A 21,615-nucleotide genomic window follows, 5' to 3' on the forward strand; every position below is an offset into this window, starting at 1 on the left:
GAATCATATGTAGGTGTGATGGTAAATGTAAGGCTATCTGCTTCTGAACCATAGGGCGTATTTCAAAATTCAGCATTGGCACATCACTTTCAGAGGTATTTACACATAACGCTTTGTAGATCTTCTTAAGACAACTGATTGACGCATTGTATAAAATGTTTCATCAACTTACCTGTCAGGGCCTGCTACCTCACATATCCTGATGGAGTCAGTAAAACTACAAAAGGAAGTATATGGTAGTACAACAGCAACTCAATACGGATCTGAACAAGGTGAAACAGTCTCTTACTTCAATGATATCAGATCAGATTGTTAGATTTTAAAAGTCATTGCAACGTAGCCGACCGGCGTCAGGAGGACCTGGTGCTGCGTTAGCAGTCAGCACTGTAAGGGTTACATAACCAGTGCCACATGCAGGGCAGATGCCTCATGGAGAGCTGTGAGGCCCCACCAGCAGTGCAGCACCAAAACTCCAAAAAATTTTGCATTGAGCTTTTCATCACTTCTTTATTTCTGACATCTGTTTTAACAAAGTGTCCGTTTCTGCAGAACCAGAGGTCCGTGTTGACTTTTTGCCTGACCCTTATTTACACATTGGATAATTTGGAAAAAGACCATATAGAGCATATCAAGTTAACGTTGCATAAGTTAAATGTTTGTTACAGTCCGAGAAACTGCCCACCCAGACTTACGCTGTTGGCGCATGGATCTGGCAGGGGTACCTGACAGCATTTATTTTAAATGGTATGGAGAATCGTCAAGTTTTCCACTTTTCACAAGGGAGTTTCTGCTAAAGGAAGAAAAAAAGCAGATATCATTAAACCTAATTGAACTGCTGAAATTCATTGGAAAAAAATACACTAAAAATATGAATTAGAAATAAGCTATAGCTACATTAAAGACCTTTAATGTGTACAGTTATTTTTTAATGCTAAAGCTTGTCTTTATTTTTTTCAAATGTCATTTCCAAGTACAGTTTTGATGATGTAATGAAATTCACGTTATTTGAATAAGTTTTGAACGGTGTTTCCAAGAATGTTTCAGCAGCTTTCTGCATTGTTTATAGTCCTTAGGCGAGGCATACGAGGTCAGAGTTGTCAAAAGTGAACTTACATATCAACTTCTTGCATTTGGATACTGTGAGGAAAATATCCACAGATCCACTGAAACATTACACTGAACGTTGCCAAGTGGAAAAGGAGAAAAGGTCCACAAATCAAATGTGAAAAAATTAAAGCTTTCAATACTGGCCCAGAGCTTGCTGTGTGTGAATCATGCAGACTCATGACACAAACCTGGTCGTAAACCGATGGAAGATGTTTCCTCTGTGGTAGGCGCGGTCAAATTTCAGGGGATTTTTAGAGTGCGTGTGGGGGGAGGTTTAATGTGAGGATCTTCTCTCTCTTGACCTCTCAGCATTAAAAATGGAATCTTAAACAGGATCCATGGTTGTACTGGAATGCATGAGAGCAAGAGAACCAGCTAGAATTCCAGCTAACTTTGTATAGTGATGTGATGTTAGAGAAGATGGGGTGTTGAGATGGAATCCCACTGCTGTCATGAGACAGCATTGCAGAACTATGGAGTATCAATGGGAGGCAGTTTAATGACATCACCTTATGAGAAATTATGTGGAGGACAGTCAGGCTATGAAATATGAACCACAGAGGAGATCCTCCCGTTTGAACAGCTCTTCCATAGTAAACATCTTTATTAAGGACTCTTGATTCGTAACAAGAGGAAAACCGTTATGATCTGAAAAATGTTTTTAGAAAAGGTTCACAGAGAGTAATCCACTTTGAAAATCTGATTTTAAAACTATTTTCATTTCCTCATCCATTTTAATAGCTGTATACTTTTAGGGAGTTAGGGTTAACTAACTACTTAGTAAAACGTCACGTTCTATTAAAAGCTGCCTTGATCCCAATACGATTCAATAATGCCTTCCAGACTTTTGGAAAAATCTCAAGGTTAGCCTCCGTATTGGAAGTGAACTTCAAGTAAGTGCTAATTACGGTGCGTGCAAGTGTTTCACTGTTCTCACTGCACAGAAATTCCTGAAAAAAGTGAATAATACATTACTGTAGCCATTCTGTCTAATCTGAAATTGCCTGTCTTAAAAGAGAACCAAAAATACTTCTTTTTTCCCTTTTCAACACTTCCAGCTATTTGAATGATGTGCAGCTGATTTCCATCACCTCGGCCTATCCCCGGCTCGCTTTGGGGAAGAGCTCGGCCAATATTTTCTGACAGAGCTGATTGAAGGGCTCCCCAGGTTGTCCAGAGGTGCTGAATAGTTAGACATATTGTTGTGCATGTCGTTCCCCTCACAACCCTTCCAACCTTCTCCGTCAGCTTTCATGATCGTGATTGGGGCCTGATTTTTATCAGCATGCAAATTGGGTCAGGCCTTCAATTTGGACAAGGAACAGCAGCCAGTGTTACTTTTTCCCATAACTTTCCCAGCATGTTAACTTCATTTCATCTTGCTGACAAACAGACTGTGTGAGCTTAAACTGCTTTCATCTTTGATTGAATCACCCAGTCATTCATAATTTAACCTGTGCGACATTGTACTCCATTATTGTATAATTGCCTACATCACTTAAATTAAATCAACAGGTCATTTATTGTCATTTAATGGCATTGTGATGCAATTAATTAACTTATTTCTCTAAGGAACTCTCAAACTGGCATTCTCTTCAATGGAGTGAATCATGATATTAGAGCTGTTAAGACCCACTAAACACAGTTTCACTTTTGTAATCCTGATATTTTCAGACAAAGAACCATTGTAACATAACACTAATATAACAGAATATAAAAATGCTTTTGGGAGTTCTTTAAGAGTACAACTTATTTAAGAAATATTTGTATTTTCAGCTTCAGAAAACACATTGTAATATGGTTTACTCTTCGCTAATTGTAAATTAGGAGAGTAAATCGCTTGTGGTGGGGAAACGCTGCCCAGAACAACAGGCGAACATAAACTCTGACGGTGCAGTATACCAGAAAACAAAATTATCAGAATTAAACGGGAACAAATTATGCTGCTTCTCCACCTTCGGCCAAAATAACCTACAAACGTTCCCTTGGCAACAGAGTGTGTGTGTGGGACACAAAACTACACTGAAGAAAGGCTCCGACGTGGTTGGCCAAGTACGCATGCGTAAAACTTTCAGCATCACGTTTTATTTAAAGGGGTGAGCGGAACGTTTTCTGAACACTTGAATTTAACAATCACGGTGTCTGGCTCTTGTTCGCGCGTTAGGTTTATTATAAGATCCTAAACATGTTTACAAAAAGGCAAGGCTATGAGGGCATGCAGACAGTGGAGAAATGGGCATTTTATTATAACTGCTATGTGCAGGTTAATTTGAACTAATAACAAAAAGAGTCGTCTATTTCAGCATGTCTGGATTTTTCTGCCACATCACTGACACTTACACAAAATTACTTTCTGCTGTATTTTTTGGATGCTTTCACATGGATCCATAAAATTTTGAAACTGCAATAACCTGCTGTTTTATTTTATTTAGGAGGTAATTTTATTAGTGCTGTGGCAAACTACTTTTAGGCGTCTGTGTACTGGTCCTTTGGTGTCCGTGCACTAAAGCAATATACTGTATAGTAAGTGTATCTAACACAAACTAAGACAAATTTGTTGGAAAAGAAAACACTACCCCACACCTGTTGAGACGTGTTAACTTGGTGGCTTTGCAAGAGAATGCTTTGCAAGAATGTTGCACCACAACACTCCAAAACAACAAATTACGAATATATCAATTAGGCTGTTATGCTGGTATTGCATTTTACCAGATTTCCTTGAAAGCAAGGAGTTTGATGCCGTCTGCAACGCATACATTGCAGCGCGTCCGCTCCCGTTCTTCTTCTCCTGTATATCTGCATTGCGTATGCAGTCGTTACACTTCCGGGTTGACCATTTCCTGTTTCAGGTAACCTTTTTAACTAAAAAAAACTACCGAGACCGAAGAGAAGACGAGCATTTAGGTAAAGCATTTTTACACGTAAATTATTGTGCCCATGCCAACTCTGCGATTTCTGCCATGCAATCATTCCGTTCTCTCGGTTTATCCTGCTACGATTCATGCTGAGCTGGTTATCACTGTGTCACTTCGCGAGCTAACGTTCGCCTAACATACAGAGCATAACGTGCATCCAAAGGTTTAAAGTTGTTCGTTCATCGCTGTGTAAAAGCAGTGACCGTCAAAGTGCTGTCAGACGAAACTTTCAGTACCACAAGTGAAAATTGCGGTAGGCATGAATAGACTTAACGATATACAGCTATCAGGAGAACAGTCGCTACATTGATAACATCGGAGAAAGTAAGATAATTTGTCGCGTAATGAAGTCCATTTCAGATTTGATCGTTGATGATCGTTAATGATGTTCGTAAGGGACCAATTCCTGTTTGCATCTGGTGACCAGGATGTTGTTGCGAGGAGGGGTCATAAGACACTGCTGTCAAAGAATATCTTGTTGCTGGGTGTTGATGACTGTGAGGACGGTTTTGAAACAGAAAAGTAACTTTATCATAATTTCATAATTTTATGCCTTTGTCACCTCTATGACTTGATTTGGCGTGCAGTTCATGGCTTTATAGTCTTTATGAAGTTTATTGATTCCATTAACGATGGCAAATATTGTATGCATGATTTATGTGTATTTACAAACACAGTAAATAATATATTCACTTAGTTAACAAATACACAACAATGCCAAAGGAGACTTCAGGGGAGAATTTCCAGTCGCAGATTTCGGGAGTAGTTCTACCACTAAATAACTAATAGGACTAGTAAAAAAATAACCAGAAATGCTAACACGAAGTGCTCCCTTAAAGTGGCATAGATGTGCAGCCATGTTTGTGCGGGTTTGAGGATGTATAGTGTGTACAGATTAAGACAGCATCGCAGGATGGATGGACATGCCTTAAAAGGATTAGATGTGGTTCTGGTGCATAACTGACACATTTATAATGGCTATGAAGAAAAACTATTAGTTACATACATAATTTGACAGCAAGTGTGTCGCAGCAAGTGTATATCTCCACACTCAAGTCGGCAAGCATATAACAATAAATAGTAAGGTTCATACACAGTGAAACTAATGACATAATTCATTTTATACTGTAAGTGAGAGGAAAGGTGGTGGGACTAAAAGTATGTGAAAAATCCTCTCTGAAGTGCCAGCCTCTTTCCTGTCTCCTGTCTGTCGTTTCAACACACTGGTGGGAACAGGACCAGACATTACATTCGCAATAAATGGCGGGTTTTATATGATAAACATCTCAAGTCACCAAGGCCTGTTTGCACAATTTGTGGGTTGACAGCTTGGAGAATTTTTTCCTTCTTCTTCCTTTTTCTAGATTCATTGATTTTTCACAAAGAATTTTTTTCTGAAAACAATGTTTGTTTCTGGGTGGGACTGGGAATTGAGGGACCATTCTTTTTGCTTAGCTTAAAGGGGCTGTCCACAGGAAAAGGAATTGTTTCTTTTGCTATCCCACAGATATGTTTCACAAACGGTTCTTTGCCATCTGATCAATCCAGTTAAAATGTGAACCACCATGAATATCATAATAAACAGCTTTGTTTGAGTTGAAGACAGTTTTCTGCAGGTGGCTGCAGACTTTTTTTAATACTTCACAAACTTTTACTTTTTTGGGCTGTAGTAATCTAGTGTTTTGTTTTGTTGGTCAGCTATTCAAAGAGGGTGACTAGATCTCTACCTAGTTCATTTAGTAAATTGTGTTTCCTACTGTATAACACCAGAAGGTTTCCATCGAGCAACTCAGTGAAAGGCCCATGCAGCAGAGTGAAGATTAGAATTGACCTTAAAATGTATTTTACAAAGCAGTGTCTCATTCATGTGTTTCATTGATTTTATAACTAATGAACATATTAAACAATACATTAAAATCTGAAAGGTATTAAATGAACGTTGACACTACATTTGTCTCAGCCTCTCATTCCCTACTCAAGGTAGCAACAGATTACAGCAGCAGGTTTGTTGGGTTTGCTCTTATGTAGGTCCTTACAGCCTTGCCGAGCAGCAAAGGAAAGTTCACACAATGGTCCTTGTCTCTCACTTCCTGTCTGTTCTGTACCACTTGTAGAAGGACTCAGTGATTGTAGGTCATTGTATGGTGTTATTTTTGGTACCCACTCAGAAAAGGCCTGAGAAATTATTTGAGGGATAAATACGTTAAAATATATACATATTAAAAATGTTTCTTACTTCAATTTTTGTTTGCATTTGTAGTGCATGCAGTGGAAGCCACCACTAGCGGCTAGTGTTTCATGTTTGTCACCTTATTCAAATGCCCAAATAGATCTGAGAGGTTGACTTGGAGGTGAAAGTATGCTGGGCTTGAATGGTATTCTCTGGTGTGTCATATCCAATCCTGCATATCCTCCTGTCTCTACTAGAGAGCTGTCAGGCTGTAGTGTTGGCCAAGGCTAATCATTGTTGTGTAGATCAGATCATTAGGAGGTAAGACTGGTAAGACACTGTGGCTCATTTGTGCGTGATGTTTGCGTGGTTTGCAATGTGGCGGGAAATGTTTGAGCATAGAGCTGTTTGTCCGTTAGAATTTAGGAAACTCCAGCATTCTCACAACATTTTTACATGGGACCAGCTCACCAGCTGTTGATAGCAGGGCTCTCCTTGGCCTGCTTGCCTGTACACAAAGGGGCGGGGTGGTGGTTGCTTTGGTTGCAATTAAAATTACAGGTTCATTCAGCTAATGCTGAAATCCAAGGATGAGTCACTGGTGATTACCTGACTCAAAATCTCCCAGGGGTGCCCTCACTTTCACCCATGGAGCTTCTCAGGGGCTTTATTTATAGACCAAATGGTGAGCACTTACACAGTGAGCATGGATCAAGGCAAGCACAGAAGAGCCATGAAGTGATCCAAATACCTGTGAATTTACTCTGTCCCTACGTAGCTACCACTATGTGTACACAATGATGTTATTATGTAAGTGTAATTACTCAAGCCACACACTGTGGTAAGCACTCTGTAACTATGTGCACGTACACAGCAGTTTACCATACCTTTGGCAGAGTGTAAATACACAGGTACTATTGCCACTTAATGTTAAGAGGGACTGAAGCAACACGCAGTGCGTAGTTAGATCCGTTTCAGCTTCGTAACTCCAAGCCTCTTACACAGATTGCAGTGCTTTACAAAGATACCAGCCCTGTGTCTTGAGAAGTACTGAGGTCGTCCTGAGCTCTAAGTTGACCAATGCAAAGCAGTGACCTTGAATGGCCCTAAAGCGCCATGCAGTATTTTATTACTGTCTTTGGCTGGAGATTCAGGTCTGGAATGCTGTAGCTTGGTTGTGCAGAGGTATGCCCTGGAACAAAAACATGCAACATGAAAGAAATGGCAAAGAAATTCCCAGTTAAAAGCTTTCAGTGTCAACAGGGGACATGAGGTTTTTGTGTAGAAATCAGAAGTTAGCTGTTGCTTAGCAGGGAAGAGTGAAGCTAGACAGAAATAATGGGAGTGTCTGCCTCCACATCATTACCAACACAGGCAGGGACTGTGTGGCTCTAGGGCAGATGTGCTTGTACAGTAATTAGCTAAACGAGCAGGGCTGCATAAGCTTAGACCCTCAGCTCCAGACGGAGCTGTTTATTTAAGTAATTTTGCCAGGGATTTCACCAAAGCAGAACAGTCGTCTCTTCGCTACCTGCCCGTAAAGTTCCACTGGTTGTACATGTCTATTGTGAATCGGGGCCTGCTGGACACTTTCAGGGCTGTGATTATTTGGCACATGCTGTAGGAGATGGATATCATTACAGTGAACTCAAGAGAAACTCCATGCTTGTAAAATATTAACTCTACCTAAATAAAAAAGCCTTATTTTTACTCGAGTTAATACCATCACTAGCTGCATGAATTTTGAGCAAAACGTCAGTGTGAAAATCAATAAATCCAGGGAATTTCAGCATTGGTGCTTCATGCTGTGTGCACTGAGTCATTTGGAGGCTCTGTGTTCTGAAATACACCTTCCACAAGTTCCCTGTAATGACTGAAGGGCAGTTCCAGGAGGTTGCACAGCAAGCAGCTTCAGCCCCAGTCAGACTCAAAGGTTTCCATCTTTTGCAGCCGTACCACCACAGAGCTAACGTGGTTCAGATTAAGCAGTCAGATGCGCTGCACATAAAGCAACTTAAAAAAGGAAAGCTGATTAAAAACAGCCCCACATTACATGCTGTGAGGTGGTTCTACTGTATGAAAGGGGTAATTAAGGCCTCGCAAACAATTAGTAAAGTGCGACAGAATCAAACATAAAACCATGCTTTATGATTTGAGCCTGCGTTAGAAGGAAGCTCTTTTTCTGCTGAAAAGAGGACAAAGCCAGCCATGGTTTTTGCATGTGTGCGGCAATAATAGCTGTGTGCAAATGATTGTGCTGTGGTATTTACGAAAGTAGAGGGGAAAACAATCTTCATCTTTCTCCAGGGTCCCCTGTTCCCACCCACCGCTTTCTTGCTGAAACTTGAACTCACCAAAAGGGTTGATAGAACTCCTTTTGCTCTTTAGATTTTTGATTTTTAGGTGATTTATTAAAGTCTTGATGCAACCATAAATCTCAAAAAATCTTTTTTGCCTTCACCAAATTGGACAGCACTCTGAAAAAGACCTCGAGGCATGTGTGTAAAAGTGTAAAAATGAAAAACCTGCAGATCAGTGAACGTAAACTTGATGTGTACCTGCACCCCTTCAAAAAGGAAAAAAAAAATACTCTTGAGTGCGGACCAAGCCATGTTGTTTTGGACACAGAGATTTTTTTGCTGTTGACTTTCCCAAGGTCACCTTATAGGCCAAGCAAAAGACTCTTCCATTGTTTGCTTTTGCTGTGGACTTTCAATTATACTCAAAGTGTTTCCAAAACCTTCGGTATTTATTGAATGAAGGTCCTGTTTGATCCAGGCACTGTGTACCTCGCCCAGCTGCAGTGTATTTAGAACCACATGAAAGGTCCTACTGGTTGTGCACGCGTAACAGTGTAAAATGTGGTCACAGAGTACACCTTTCACTCCAAACCAGAGCTGCGTAACTCCAGTCCTAGTGGGTGGAAAGGTTTCTGGTTTTCTGTGCACCTGAGCCCATAATTACCTAATTGAATTCATTATGTGTTTGATTGGACAAGGTTAACCCATTTCCTTGCTCTTAAGAGGCTGTAGATTTAAAGAGACTCATAAAACGTGCTGGACTGTAGTCTCTACAGATGAGTTTTGGGGACCCGGTTAAGTGGAAATTTAATGGGTTCACACGCTACTCCAAAAACTCCATGCCCAGTATATTTTGTCCTTCATGATGTTTGAACACCACATCCCAAAATATAAAACAACCACTAGTATGACCAGGTTTAGTGATTTTTAAATTATTTGTAGTTTGATTTGAATTGTTTTTTTCAGTTTGATTTGCAAGAGGAACACATGGTTGTTTTATAAATGATAGAAATAAATTATCAATAAATATTTGCAAAACACAAGGAGGTACAGGTCACATCAAAATAAGGTTATTGATTGATAAAACTTTACATACAGTGTAACCAAACCCAGGGGCATAGCATAGCCAGAGCATTGTTATAGCAGGAAACTGAAAGCGCAGAGTTTGACCAATGACATCAAAGGTGGGTTGGACTAGGGGTGTTAACAGCAATAGGTTGTTCAGTCAGAGGCAGAACGTGTTTTAGTGTTTGAACAGCACGATGCATGGATGTATGGGGAGTGGACCAGCTATTATCTTTGTATATTTTGAGCCCATTTTTGTAATGGAATCTCGTTTTCATATGTCTGTGCGTCATACCGGTGTAGTTTGCCCTTCGAATGTGGAAATCAAGCCCTGCCAAAGGATTTTGCAAGCAAATAACAGATGGCTAATGTGATCTAAGTGAACCAATTTAATTCATATTCAAACTTGAAATTATTGCAGGCAGGTTTCACCACACTGTGGCAGATGATTTACAAGTAGCTCAGCATTTTTTTTTTTCCAGACTGCCATAAGAAGTTCTGGACAGGCTGATTGGATAATCATTGCAAATAAGGACTTACACTACACTAGTCTGTCATGAAAAGAAGAGCATGTGATAAAAAAGAAAACAAAGAAGCATGGATACGTCCAATTAAACGCTCTCCCTGGGTTTAAGCGTTTCGGGGAGTAGCCGCAGCATATTTGAACAGTGGCAGGTGCTCTGTAGGTCTTGTCACAAGTGAAGTTCGTCATGGTTTGGATCGTCCACCAGGTCGGCCACCGCCGACTGGCGCGGTCGATCCTGCGAGGAGAATAAGTGCACTCTGAAGAAGTTCCCACTCTCTGGCCACACACACCTCGAGTTTGACAAGTTAATGATGGTCCGAGCATGGCTGTTTGTTTAAGCGAAGAGCGCGCTCGCTGCCTCAATAAGAGCTGCGCACACAGCCTCCGACCGCAGTTGAGGTTGAGCCGGTAAACAAGGTTGGCAAGCTAACCACAGCGTGTGTGTTTGTATGTGTGTGTGTGTGTGTTTGTGTTTGTGTGAGGTCTAAGTGGTCACACGGCAATTACAGGCCTGAGGTGGTTCTCCCTGATTTATTCAGACAGAGATCAGACCCGCGGTGCCTGAATGAGGCGTTTGTGAGGCCACCCCTTCCCTCTGTGCACACTTACTGGGCCCTGATCTACCGCTCTGAGGCTCGGGCCTGTCAACATGACAGATGACCACTTTGCAAATACACACAAACAAACTACATTGTGGACGGACCAGCTCTTACAGCTCAGAGAACATATTGTGCTGTGAGGTGCAATGGAAATGGTCTTGCCTCCTGTAATCTCTGATTTGGAGATGAATGCGGTCATTGAGGGCATTGGCAATTTCTGTGACTTCACTGCATCACAGATGGAAATGCCATTCCTGATGCATGGCAGTTTTGATCCATTCCAGGTTTTACTAAAAGCAGGTTAGTGTATGGAGAGAGAGTCTGCCAGCAGTACACTAACCTGCTGTTAGCAAGACCTGGATTGGCTCCGACACCTGTGAAGAATGAGGCCAGTCTCCTGTCTTTGTGTAGTGGTCTTAGTGTACAGTGTTTGCTCTGGAAATAGCAGGTTGAATTCAGATCAGCTGCAACCTCAGATTTGCTGTAGACTTCCACTCCAGCCGTGTCCTTAACCACCTGATTCAACCAGTTCTCTTGGTTTAAGAATGAGAATCTTAGCACTGTAACGTTAGCACTGGGGGAGATGGAAAACCTGTCTGTAGCAAATTCTGGTTTGGGAGGCCTATTTGGCCCACCTGCAGTGGAGCTGGATACCCCTGGCTTTGGCAGTGCATTTCATTCCTTATGTGAAGAAAAGAGTCAAGTAGCTTCAGCGGGCCAGACCGAGGCTGTGAATGTGTCCCCCATGGCGGATCTTGGCCAGGTGCAGTGACCTGTGACCTAAACAGGAAGCTCTCTGCTTAGACTGCGCCCGCCGGTAATTCTGCATGGTACGCTTAAGCGACCACCGTGAATTATGCTTTCCATGAAGGAAAGCGAGCCCCTCTCTTTGCTGGGTCCCATGTGCTGCTTGCTTTTCCCCTTTCGGCTTGAAGACGTGGTACAGACGCAAGCCGTGATGTCAAACTGTTCGGACATGAGGTGAAACAGGTACCTTAGGGGGATTGCTGGGGATCGTTTGGAGTTTCGTGTCATGCCGATTTTGCGTTCAAGATTAAATCTTTTCCTCCACTTTTCATTTTTGCACAAATGAGTATGAGTATGTGCTTTATTCCCACAAATATGTGCTGGAACCCAAAAAATAATAAATAAATAAAATATAGTATTCTTTAAACTTGAGCTTCAGTTTTGCTTACTTTTTGGATTGGTTTTCTTAGGTGTCGGCAAATGTGATAATTGCGCTACTTAAAGAAGGAGGAAAGATTTCAGGACACGGAGTGCAGACGAAGCCCCTGATCTACACGATGCCATTTTGGATTATGTAAAAATGATAACCATATACATGACACAGGAAAGGGAACACGGTGCAGACAGGTTGTGTCATGGTGCAGGGTACCTTCAGAGAGTGAGGTGAGATCCCTGGCCACATTCTTCCTTCGGACAGGAAATGAGGTTGACTCAAGGCACATAAAACTGTACGCGCGCAGGCTACCGACCCACCGGTGGGCAAACTACGGTACCGCGAGGAGGAGTGACTTCACTCCTGGGTTACAGCGGCTTTCTCTGTCTGCCACCCGGCCCACTCCCCGGCTCTGGTCTTTCCCCCCTGCTGAGGGGAAATTGGAGCTTCTGGGAAGACCTGGCTCTCGGTGGAGTTTGTAGAGAGAGAGAGAGAGAGAGAGAGGAGGAAGGTCTCACCGCTGGATGAAGAGCAGAGGGTCTGTTCCAGTGTGGCGGGAGAGACGTCAGGCGGTGGTGCAGGAGGGGTGTTCGCTGGAGACGACGGCGGTTTCTTCCCAGAGTCCAGCGGTGCACCCAGACGAGACCTGCGCTACACCCCGTTGCAAGAACACGCTGAGGGTAGAGAGGGGTGGAGGGTGCAGGTTCATGGGGTTTTTTTCGTTGTTTGTTTGTTGTCTTTGGTAAGGCCGCAGGTTTCACCGACAGGCATTGCTGGGTTACACCTTGATGTAGGCGGCTGAATGATGAGTGATTTGCGATAAAGCGGAACATGATTCATTCGTTGTAATTGGCCATAAACAACATCACATAGTTTGGCAGTTCTTACAACCATTCATTCTGAATCCACCTATGTATCTCATTTTTCATAATCTTGGTGTCATGTTATCGCGTGCTACATTTGAATATTGATGGTCAATACAGACACACAATTTATATGTCACTAAATCTAGCTCCCTTACCTCCTAGTGCCCTAGTCCATTAGATTGAATTCAGCTCATGATGAGGCAGTAAGCCACCCCTTGTTAAATCTTTCAGAGTGGACACACTTACACCTGGCTTTGCTGACCATTTGATTGCCTGAGGGGTCTGTTGGAGTGACTCCTTTTGAAAGTTGACTCCATAAAGCAGGTTCATCCTGGGGCTTTAGTCCCTGGCTCCACTGTTTGTGAGTCCACAGCCCTAACCACTGGACCGCACTGTTGTCTGATGCTGGTGTAGGAACATCATGTCACCACCCTTGGTTAACCAAAGTTTCCAGCCATTAATGGGAGCAAGCAAGTGTGGCCACTGCGAGGTCAGACTCATGACTAATGGGCTGGTCATTATGGGATGTTGACTTCCAAGAGCAGTCTCAACAGTCCCTCCCAACGCATCAGTCTACAGGGTCACTGTGTCTTTACACCAGCATTTCAAGTTTCAAATTAAAGTTTCTTGTTTGTTTAGTGAGCTTCTTTTTTAATTAATTGCTGTCTGGTGTTCATGCAAGCACCACTTAAAAACTGTCCAAGGGTGTGGGGAGCTTGGAAAGACATTTTTTACTGTGACGTTGTTACAATTAAACTGATCAGTCGGGTGTGTTGTGCGGCATGAACAGGCAAATAAACTGAGGGCTTGGAGGTGACTGAGTCACAGCCGCCAGCAGTGGCCTGCCTGTCTGACTGTAGAAAGGATATTTACTGTGGCAAATTGGGTTGAGCACTTTGCCCTGAGCACCTTGGCCGAGGGGACCAGAGCTTACAGTCTCTGTGTTACCAGGTTTGAAGGAGTAGGTCAGCAGCAGATAACATCACTGTGAGGGGACCAGAGGTTTGGTTGATTTTTTATGACAAGGTTAGCTGTCTTGGTTTCATGATGGAAAAAAATGGTGTAGTTCTGTCGCTTACAATGCTGCAACGAGGATGTTTTCTGCAATTGGTGGAGTCAGCGTCCAATGAGCATCCATCGGTGTTGATCTGGAAAAGGCTTTCTGTTGCTGACTCATGGATCCGACTCCATACAGAAACTCTGTGTCTGTCTTGGGCGGGGAATGTTCTCTCACATTTCGCTTCTTTACAGAACTGCTGTAGTCAGGATTATAACACTTAAAAAGTACAACATGTACTCTCCATTTGGTTGCCAATGCTGAGGAATCTGCTGTCCAGGAATTTGATTGGCAGAAGATTAAACTGTAATGACATAGTGAATCCACACTCAAAGGAGTTCAACACCCAATTTTGAAGAAGTCTGTGTGTCTTTCGGTTTGAGTTAAAAATGTGTTTACTCTTGTTTTAGCGGGGAAGTAAGTTCAGCTTTCACATTCTTAGCTGTTTGCCCAGTCACATCACAGTGCACATCATCGTGGCTTATTGGATTTTTGTCTGTGTATTTCTGTATGCTGTGAAATAAATAGGGCAGATTTATGTACGGGGTAATTCATGTTCAGTGATGAACTGGGCAGTATTGAGTTTTATTTTAATTCAAATCTGAGCATCTGCAGTGGATTGCTTTACTGTCCAGCCACAGATGACTGGAAGGTGATTGGTCAGTTTGGACGATATATATATATATATATATATTTTTGTAAGATAGGCATAGCTACACATAGTGAGAGCACACTTTCCAAAAGCTGATAAAAGTTCATCTAACACAAAAATTTGTTTTACTTGCTGCTGAACATGATGCTGGGGAAATCTGTTCCATGGTTGAAGTGACACAGCATGTTCTGTTTGCGGTTTCCTCCAAGTTTGAAACCGTGTCATCCAACCAAACCCCCTAGTGTCCCTTTCATTTTCCCTCAACTGAAACTCATTCACTGCATCTTGACATTTGTGCCTATTTATTAGAAAAACTGATTTTATGCTTATAAATGCTGAGCTTCAAAGCGCCGTGCTGTTAATAACTTTAAATTTGTGTAAAAATGTATGAGTTAGACCTTTTCTTGGATACTTGGGTTTGTTAGGGCTTTAGTTTGCATTTGTTTGCAGGCAATGCTCTCAATTACTGTGCTTTCAGTGACTCCAAGCTGAGCTGCCTGGCCACCTCGCCACATGACTGTAGAACGCTGCGTTTGAACTCTTTCCTGTACTGTAGTCTTGCTCATTGTGGAGTAATTGCCGTGACCTTTGCAGGTTTTTCTTGGCTCTGTTCAAAACCTTTTGAACCTTGACGCTAATTAACCACCAAGTTAATACTCTCCCTGTACCATGTTCTTACTTTTTCACTCTACACTTAACACTTCTGTTTGAGAACTTGTGAGTGGGTTCCTTTTTTTTTCCTGGTTTACTTTCATGATGTAATAGTTGGCTAAAATTAGAACAATTCATCTTGCATACTACATAATGCTCAAGGAGGTTTTATTTGAATGTAAATCTCCAGAAAAGGCTCAATGGTGCTGAATGCTGCAAATTTAAGACAACAGTCTTGAATTTACTGTATGGTAGATTCCTGGAGAGGAGAGGGTAATCATCCATGTACATTGATAAAAAAGGTGCAGTTCAAATAAAAATAGCCTGTGCTGGATATATCGTTGTGAGCACTCAAACCAAGAGCTGTGGGAAAGCCAAGCCACAACTTGTTTTCTTGCCTGAGACATTAGCAGACAAGCATGTGCATTTAAAAAAGACATTTTTGGTGTTTTTTTATGGCTTTTCCTTTCAGTGTATTTCCAAAAGAAGGTAAAAAAATGAAACGATAAATCAAAATCACTTAAAAAGTATCCCCCCAACATACACACACACACACAAAAAAAGAGAGACTTAGCTAACTTGAACTTTCCAACCGTCAATCCAAAATTTGGGCCAAGTGTTCTCTACCAGCTTGTAAGCGATCCATTCAAATGAGCTTGTGTCTGCCTGTTTCCTGCCCAATTACAGTCGACTCGCGTTTTATTTATTTATCCATAGGCTATTTTAAATGGATCCCTTTCAATGTAAAGGTCGTGCCGCGCGGTCCTGTCTTCCCAGCCCGCCCTGGGGCACGGCGCGCGGTGCTTGGCAGAGGGAGACGGATACAAATGGCAGCCTCTGGACAGCTTAACAGTAACAGGGAAATGCCACCCGCTTTGAACGTGCCCTGGGCCAAAGAGACAGGGCAAAACCTCCCATTTTTACCCTCTGGAGGAGCTGGAGCAATGTGCTCTCATTTCTGTAGATTACCACCCAAAATGTGATAACCCATTGGTGTTGTGAAGTGTTGCGTGTCCATTCATTGCCTGCTTTCAGCTTTGTCTTTTACTCTGTACGTAAGTACTGAACAAGAACAGATTTTAAAAGGACCAGTTCTGTGGTGTGAGGGGTGATGTACAATATTGTTGGTTTTCAGTGTGGGTAGATTTTGGGCAAACAAAAATTCCTATTTTTTTTCCAAAATGAAGTCACGGTTTTGGGTAAGCAGTCTTTATGCATCAACTAAGATCACCAAAAGTATTCTGCTGTTGTATTAATGCACTCATTCCAAATGTGTACTCCATCCCAGATCCACTCCAAATGTGTACTTGCTCCAAAATGTCCCTGCGTTAAATGCTGATAATTTACAGAGCTCTTGCCTCTGGTTTTCTAATATTATTGAATTTGCATCACATTCTCTCTCGCTTCACAATTGATCAGGGTAGAGAGTTTTATTTGGGTTACCCTTTGTTACCTAAAACTGTTCTTTGTCTAATTTAATAACATATCTGCACTACAGGTGGTATATTTATTAGGCTACTTGTCTGAAATGTAGAAATTATGGTTTCATACTGTACAAATGAGTTATGAGTCAGAGTTCACCTGCTGAAGCCATAACTGTGAGGGGCTGTCAGACCAAGTCAGACTTCAGATGGTGATACCTGGAATGAAACTGAGGGCTACCTAGGGGGCTGTTAGAAACCTGAGGAGTGCTCTATTTAACAGGTGTGTCTGGTTCCCATATTGTCTGTGGCTAAGCCTAACAGAGTCAATTAGTCTGATCTTCTCGAAAGCAGCCCTCATCTATGAGGCCTTCTGTGTATTGCTGGGTACTGCAAAACTAAGATGGTTAATGCTGTACTTTGGTAAGGAGCTGAAAATTTTTCTTAACGAGGCTCCAATATTATCTCTGCAGTCAACCTTCAGTGACAGAAAGTATGAAAAGCCATATGATTTTCATTATGGTCAAATTGATAGAAATGTAATGAGAAGCATGCCTTTTTGTTGTTGTTCACAGAAAGACTTTTAAAGTCTTTGGACTAATAAATATTATGATTTCAACACCTCCTCAAACAGAGTCTAGACAAAAGAAAATGAGTAAATGAATCAATAAAAGAAATGACCTCTCTACCACTGTATTTTCCGCGAACAATATTACGATGGTCGAAAGGGGCATCGCCAGGAAAGAGAAGGACCTGGTTGTGATTTCAGCTTCATCATTTCAGGTTGTAAAAGTCAGACAGCTCTTTAAAAAAGTGGAAAAGAAAAATACAGGATTTGCGTATAGATGATTAAACGCATTCCCCCCCACCACTCCACTGTACATGACCCCATTGGAAAAAGGGGGATTTATGTCTGTGTGATGGAAAGGTTACTGTTTGTAACTCTAAACTTTGGGTAATATCGGTAAAACTGCGTGCTGACGATTGCATCACAGAGTGTGTTTACTATAACATTAACTGATTGTTTTATTTTATTTAAAAAAGAAAATGTAAGAGTTCGCCCCATCACTGACATATCTATACTTGTCGAGACCTCAACTGTGGACATCAACAAAACATCTGGAGCTGGTAAAGGCAAAGAGGAATGGAGAGCTGGCAGTTGTAAACTTACAGTAGGGGCTACTGTATGGTCTTTATTTATTAATCCCGCCCTTATTCCTGCACTAGGTTTGAATTACTCGACCACATAGTAAAAAAAAAATCCCAATCCACAAGACTGCCTTTGGTTTGAAATCCCCTGGCAGACTGTGATCCTGTCACTGAAGTCTGGTGGTGGCAGACATCTCGACTACAGTGCGGATGGATCACCTCGAATGCGAGCGTTGTTAAACTCCAGCCGAGAACAAAAAAAAAAAAAAAAAAAACGAACCCAGCGCAAACATGAAAACCGCTTTAATGAAACTTGTGCTTTAGTCAAGCGCTAACGATGTGAGCTCGCCACCCACCCAGAGTGCAAATGTAGCATTGTGGCAGGTTCCCAGCCATGGAAAATGTGGCTCAGTTTTGAACTCTTCGCCCACCCATCCCCCATCCCCCATCCCCATCCCCTTCCCAACCCCCCCTTTCCTCTCTGGTATGTCTCAGTTCTTTAGTTAGTTGGAGGATACCATCATTTTTAACGGGGTGCTGATGTTGAGTCAAACATTTCACAGTGTGACTTGAATTCAGATTTCAGATTCAAGATTCTTTGCAATACAGACATTATACCATGTACTCTAAATTGTATACCCATTTTCATCCATACAGATAGAAGTGTAGTATCTGTGGGTTGTCAGAAGGGATAACACGTGAATCTGTTTGCATTTGGATTACTCTTGGATATGGCACTAAAATTTCAGATGTGTTTGTGAAATCCTATTTTTTGCCTACAAAATCACAAATACCTTTGCTGCAGAAATTACACTCTACAGCTTTCAACTGTAGTACATATAAGTCATGTACATTAAATAAATAGAAGAAATTGCATGTCACACCGGATTCAAAAATTTTTCCTCGCTCTGATTCAGTTTTCACATCACCGTTAATTGAGAGTGAGGGTGGTGTTGGGACTTGCGCTATAATCTTACACAGCGCTTTCCATGCATGGAGATGTCTGATTCTGAGCGGGAGCCGTGTCATTCATTATGTGGGCTGCCGAACACATCCTCTCATCTGGTTTTCAGTTTCTACTCATGGGCTTCTTCTCCACATGTCTTGGTTGTAATGTATATTTCGGTCTGGTGCCATACCATGGTTTTACTCTTCTGAGCGCATGGGCTTAGGTATTCCCAGTTGTCCTTAAGGACTGAAGAAGGAATTTCATTCGAATGGGTTATTTTTGCAGCGGTGGGATCTTGCCTACCCCTCCTGAATTAATTCTATTATTTTTGGTTTGTACTGTCATCCAAGTGGAAACTGAATAGTTTGCATTGCAATTATTGTCACAGCAATGGAAACCCACCTCAGTGCAGTGGAAGTCATGACTGAGCACTGACCCCGGTCCACTCGTTTGGCGTTACTGAAAAATTGAGTGGCAGAAGTAGTCTTAAGTTAACTTTTTTTTGACTAAATATACTGAAATTGCAATTGATTTGATTTTGCAAAACATATTACCATATGAACAGAGTGGAACTCTAGACTTAACTGTGCCTCCTACTTTCATGGCTCAGTGGTTTCTTGTCATTTGGCTCATCTAAAACCCTTTTCCTTAAAATTCTCTTTCCCTCGGTCCTCGGCACTAACAGTACATGTATTTCCACAGTAATTCCACACACAATTAAAGTTGTAGCCAGTGGTGTCTTCTGCAGTGGCTCCATTGGGACCGTGTGACTTTTACCCTTCTTATCCAGTTACCCACGGTGTAATTTCTGCTTTTTCACTGTATAAGTTCTGCAGCCCCAACATCATGTTGCTGCATTGTTTTGGCTGGTCTGTGCAACATAACAATGACAATTGAATGGACGAATGAATTGTCACACTTAATCCAGTTAACCCATATGAAAAATTATGTGTATTGGAATTTATTGAGGAATATGTTGTTCGGCCCAATAATATAGTCATGCCAATGCCAATATTTTGATTTATAGTTTTTTTTTTTTATTATTCTTATTTTCCAAAATACATTCTTAGTGCATTTTTTTACTGGAAGTAACACAATAGAGTTTATGTTTGGCCTGCGTGATGAAGGCAGAGAAACAGCATGTTCCATATGCAACTTAATTTATATGCTGTTAACAGAAAGGTCAAAAATGAGCATGTGATATGATATGTGGTATAGTATTCTTGAAATGCACCACGACTGGGCATTGTAGACAGCAAACTAAGCAAATCCTTCTCCCTTGTCCTCACCATAAGCAGCTTTTATTCAGCAGCATTGTGTATGTCTGCATTCACACTAATTAAATGCTCTGGCTTGCTATAAGGCTGGCTTGAGTCCTCATGTGGTGGAAACGTATCGTGTTCTCGGCTTGCAGGACGTGGTTCAGAAGGCATAATCTTGCCTGTAAGTACTTAATACATATCATAAAACATAATTTAAAAAATTTTTGATCATAGATCCCCTTTAATTTTGTGACATCCGTGTTTGGTAATCGCACAATGGGCCCTTCCCTTTTAATTGACTGTGTGTGACCAACAATCCCTCAGTATTATGTTGGCCGCAGTGAACAAATACATAAATAGTCCTGTCTAGCCAATTGTTCCACTCTCAGATAGCACCCTTTCATATGGTAAAGATCACTGCTATTCATTTTTTAAGGCCACAGTGATGGAAACAAAAATACCACAGATTGTTTTATAAACTGACTGGTAAAGATAGGTTCTATAAATCAATTTGTAGAACCTCTCACACATAAAATTGCCTGATTTCCTTGAACAGAATATATAATTTAGCTTCTTTTTTTAGTATCTATGGAAACATCCTTGTTGATCTGGTGTTGACAGAGGTGTCCCGTGCCAAACACAGGGAATTCCCCCAAACCTCCTCATAAAATGTGTATATGGAGGAAATAACAGACACACACACACTTGAGGGACAGGGGGCTTGTTTTGGAGAAAAATGCCTGGTTTAAGCACTCTGTTCAAGGAAGCAAGGTAGTCTTGGGGGACAGGTAACGGGGGTGTAATATAATCCAAAGACATACAGCTGAGTGGACAAAAGGTTCAAGGTTGAAGGGCCGTCATTCAAGGACGGAGGAGGAAGACATTTTTTTAATGTTTAATTTTATTTCATGTAATGAGATCCACGGATAGACTGCTGTTGAGGGGGTGGGGTGGGGTGGGGGGTTGGCGCACAGTTTCAGCTCAGGCATAACAGGTGGGGGGCACCGTTCTGGGTGGGAGAGAGGCATGGGCTGGTCTTGGATTAGCAGCCCAAATATTGTGAGAGCGGGAGGCAGAGGGGCGAGAGCGGGTGGCGTCCTCTGTTTGCCTGGAGCAGCGCGTGACTCTGGAGGCGATGGGCTCCGGGCCTCTCAGTGAATCCCTGTGTTACGGATCCCGGGGTGAAACCGAGCCCATGTGAGCCGCGTAGGGTCCAGCAGACGCGCGGCTCCCCACTGAAGTAGTATCCCATGATACAAATTGCTTGTAATAACTAAAAGCAATTATAGCCCCCAAAAAAAGGTGTTTTGATAACATTAATCCTTGGCCGAGGGTAGGCCCAGATCTGAGGTGGGTGTTTATCCAGAAAATTGTGGCCGTTCCAAGAGTTAATAGAGCCCTTTTTCTTCAGTCGTAGTGCAGGGTTTCGAGCGAATAGAAAAGTTTTGACTTCCACTCAGGAAATAATTAGTCTCATTTCCTTCTTTATTGGTGAAATTTGGGTTGCTCCGCCAAGGCGGTAATGGAAGTTCTGTGTCATTTTTTTTCTGAAATGGATGCTTTAAGAAAAGAGCTTAGTGAGGATTTATTGACACACTGTCCCTTTTTTTAGACAAAAAGTGTATACCTGCAACAATTCATTGATTGTAAGCAAGATTTGAAGTTGTTGTAGTACTGTACCTTAAATTCTCAAAGTAGTTGTTTTAGCTTTATTCAGTTACTTTTTTGCTGTTGTTGAACTCCAAA

General features: G+C 41.8%; 1 protein-coding gene across 1 annotated transcript in view; it reads left to right on the forward strand.

The window, feature by feature from the left end:
- Nucleotides 1–3,940: 3,940 nt before the first annotated feature.
- The window catches only part of LOC118772137 (coiled-coil domain-containing protein 91-like), a 99,366-nt gene continuing 81,691 nt past the window's right edge, over nucleotides 3,941–21,615 (forward strand). The window contains exon 1 of the mRNA XM_036520407.1: nucleotides 3,941–4,011. The gene's annotated coding sequence lies outside the window, so the exon portion shown is untranslated. The remainder of the gene's footprint in view (nucleotides 4,012–21,615) is intronic.

Source organism: Megalops cyprinoides, chromosome 25, assembly GCF_013368585.1.
Source record: "Megalops cyprinoides isolate fMegCyp1 chromosome 25, fMegCyp1.pri, whole genome shotgun sequence".
Lineage (NCBI taxonomy): Eukaryota > Metazoa > Chordata > Actinopteri > Elopiformes > Megalopidae > Megalops > Megalops cyprinoides.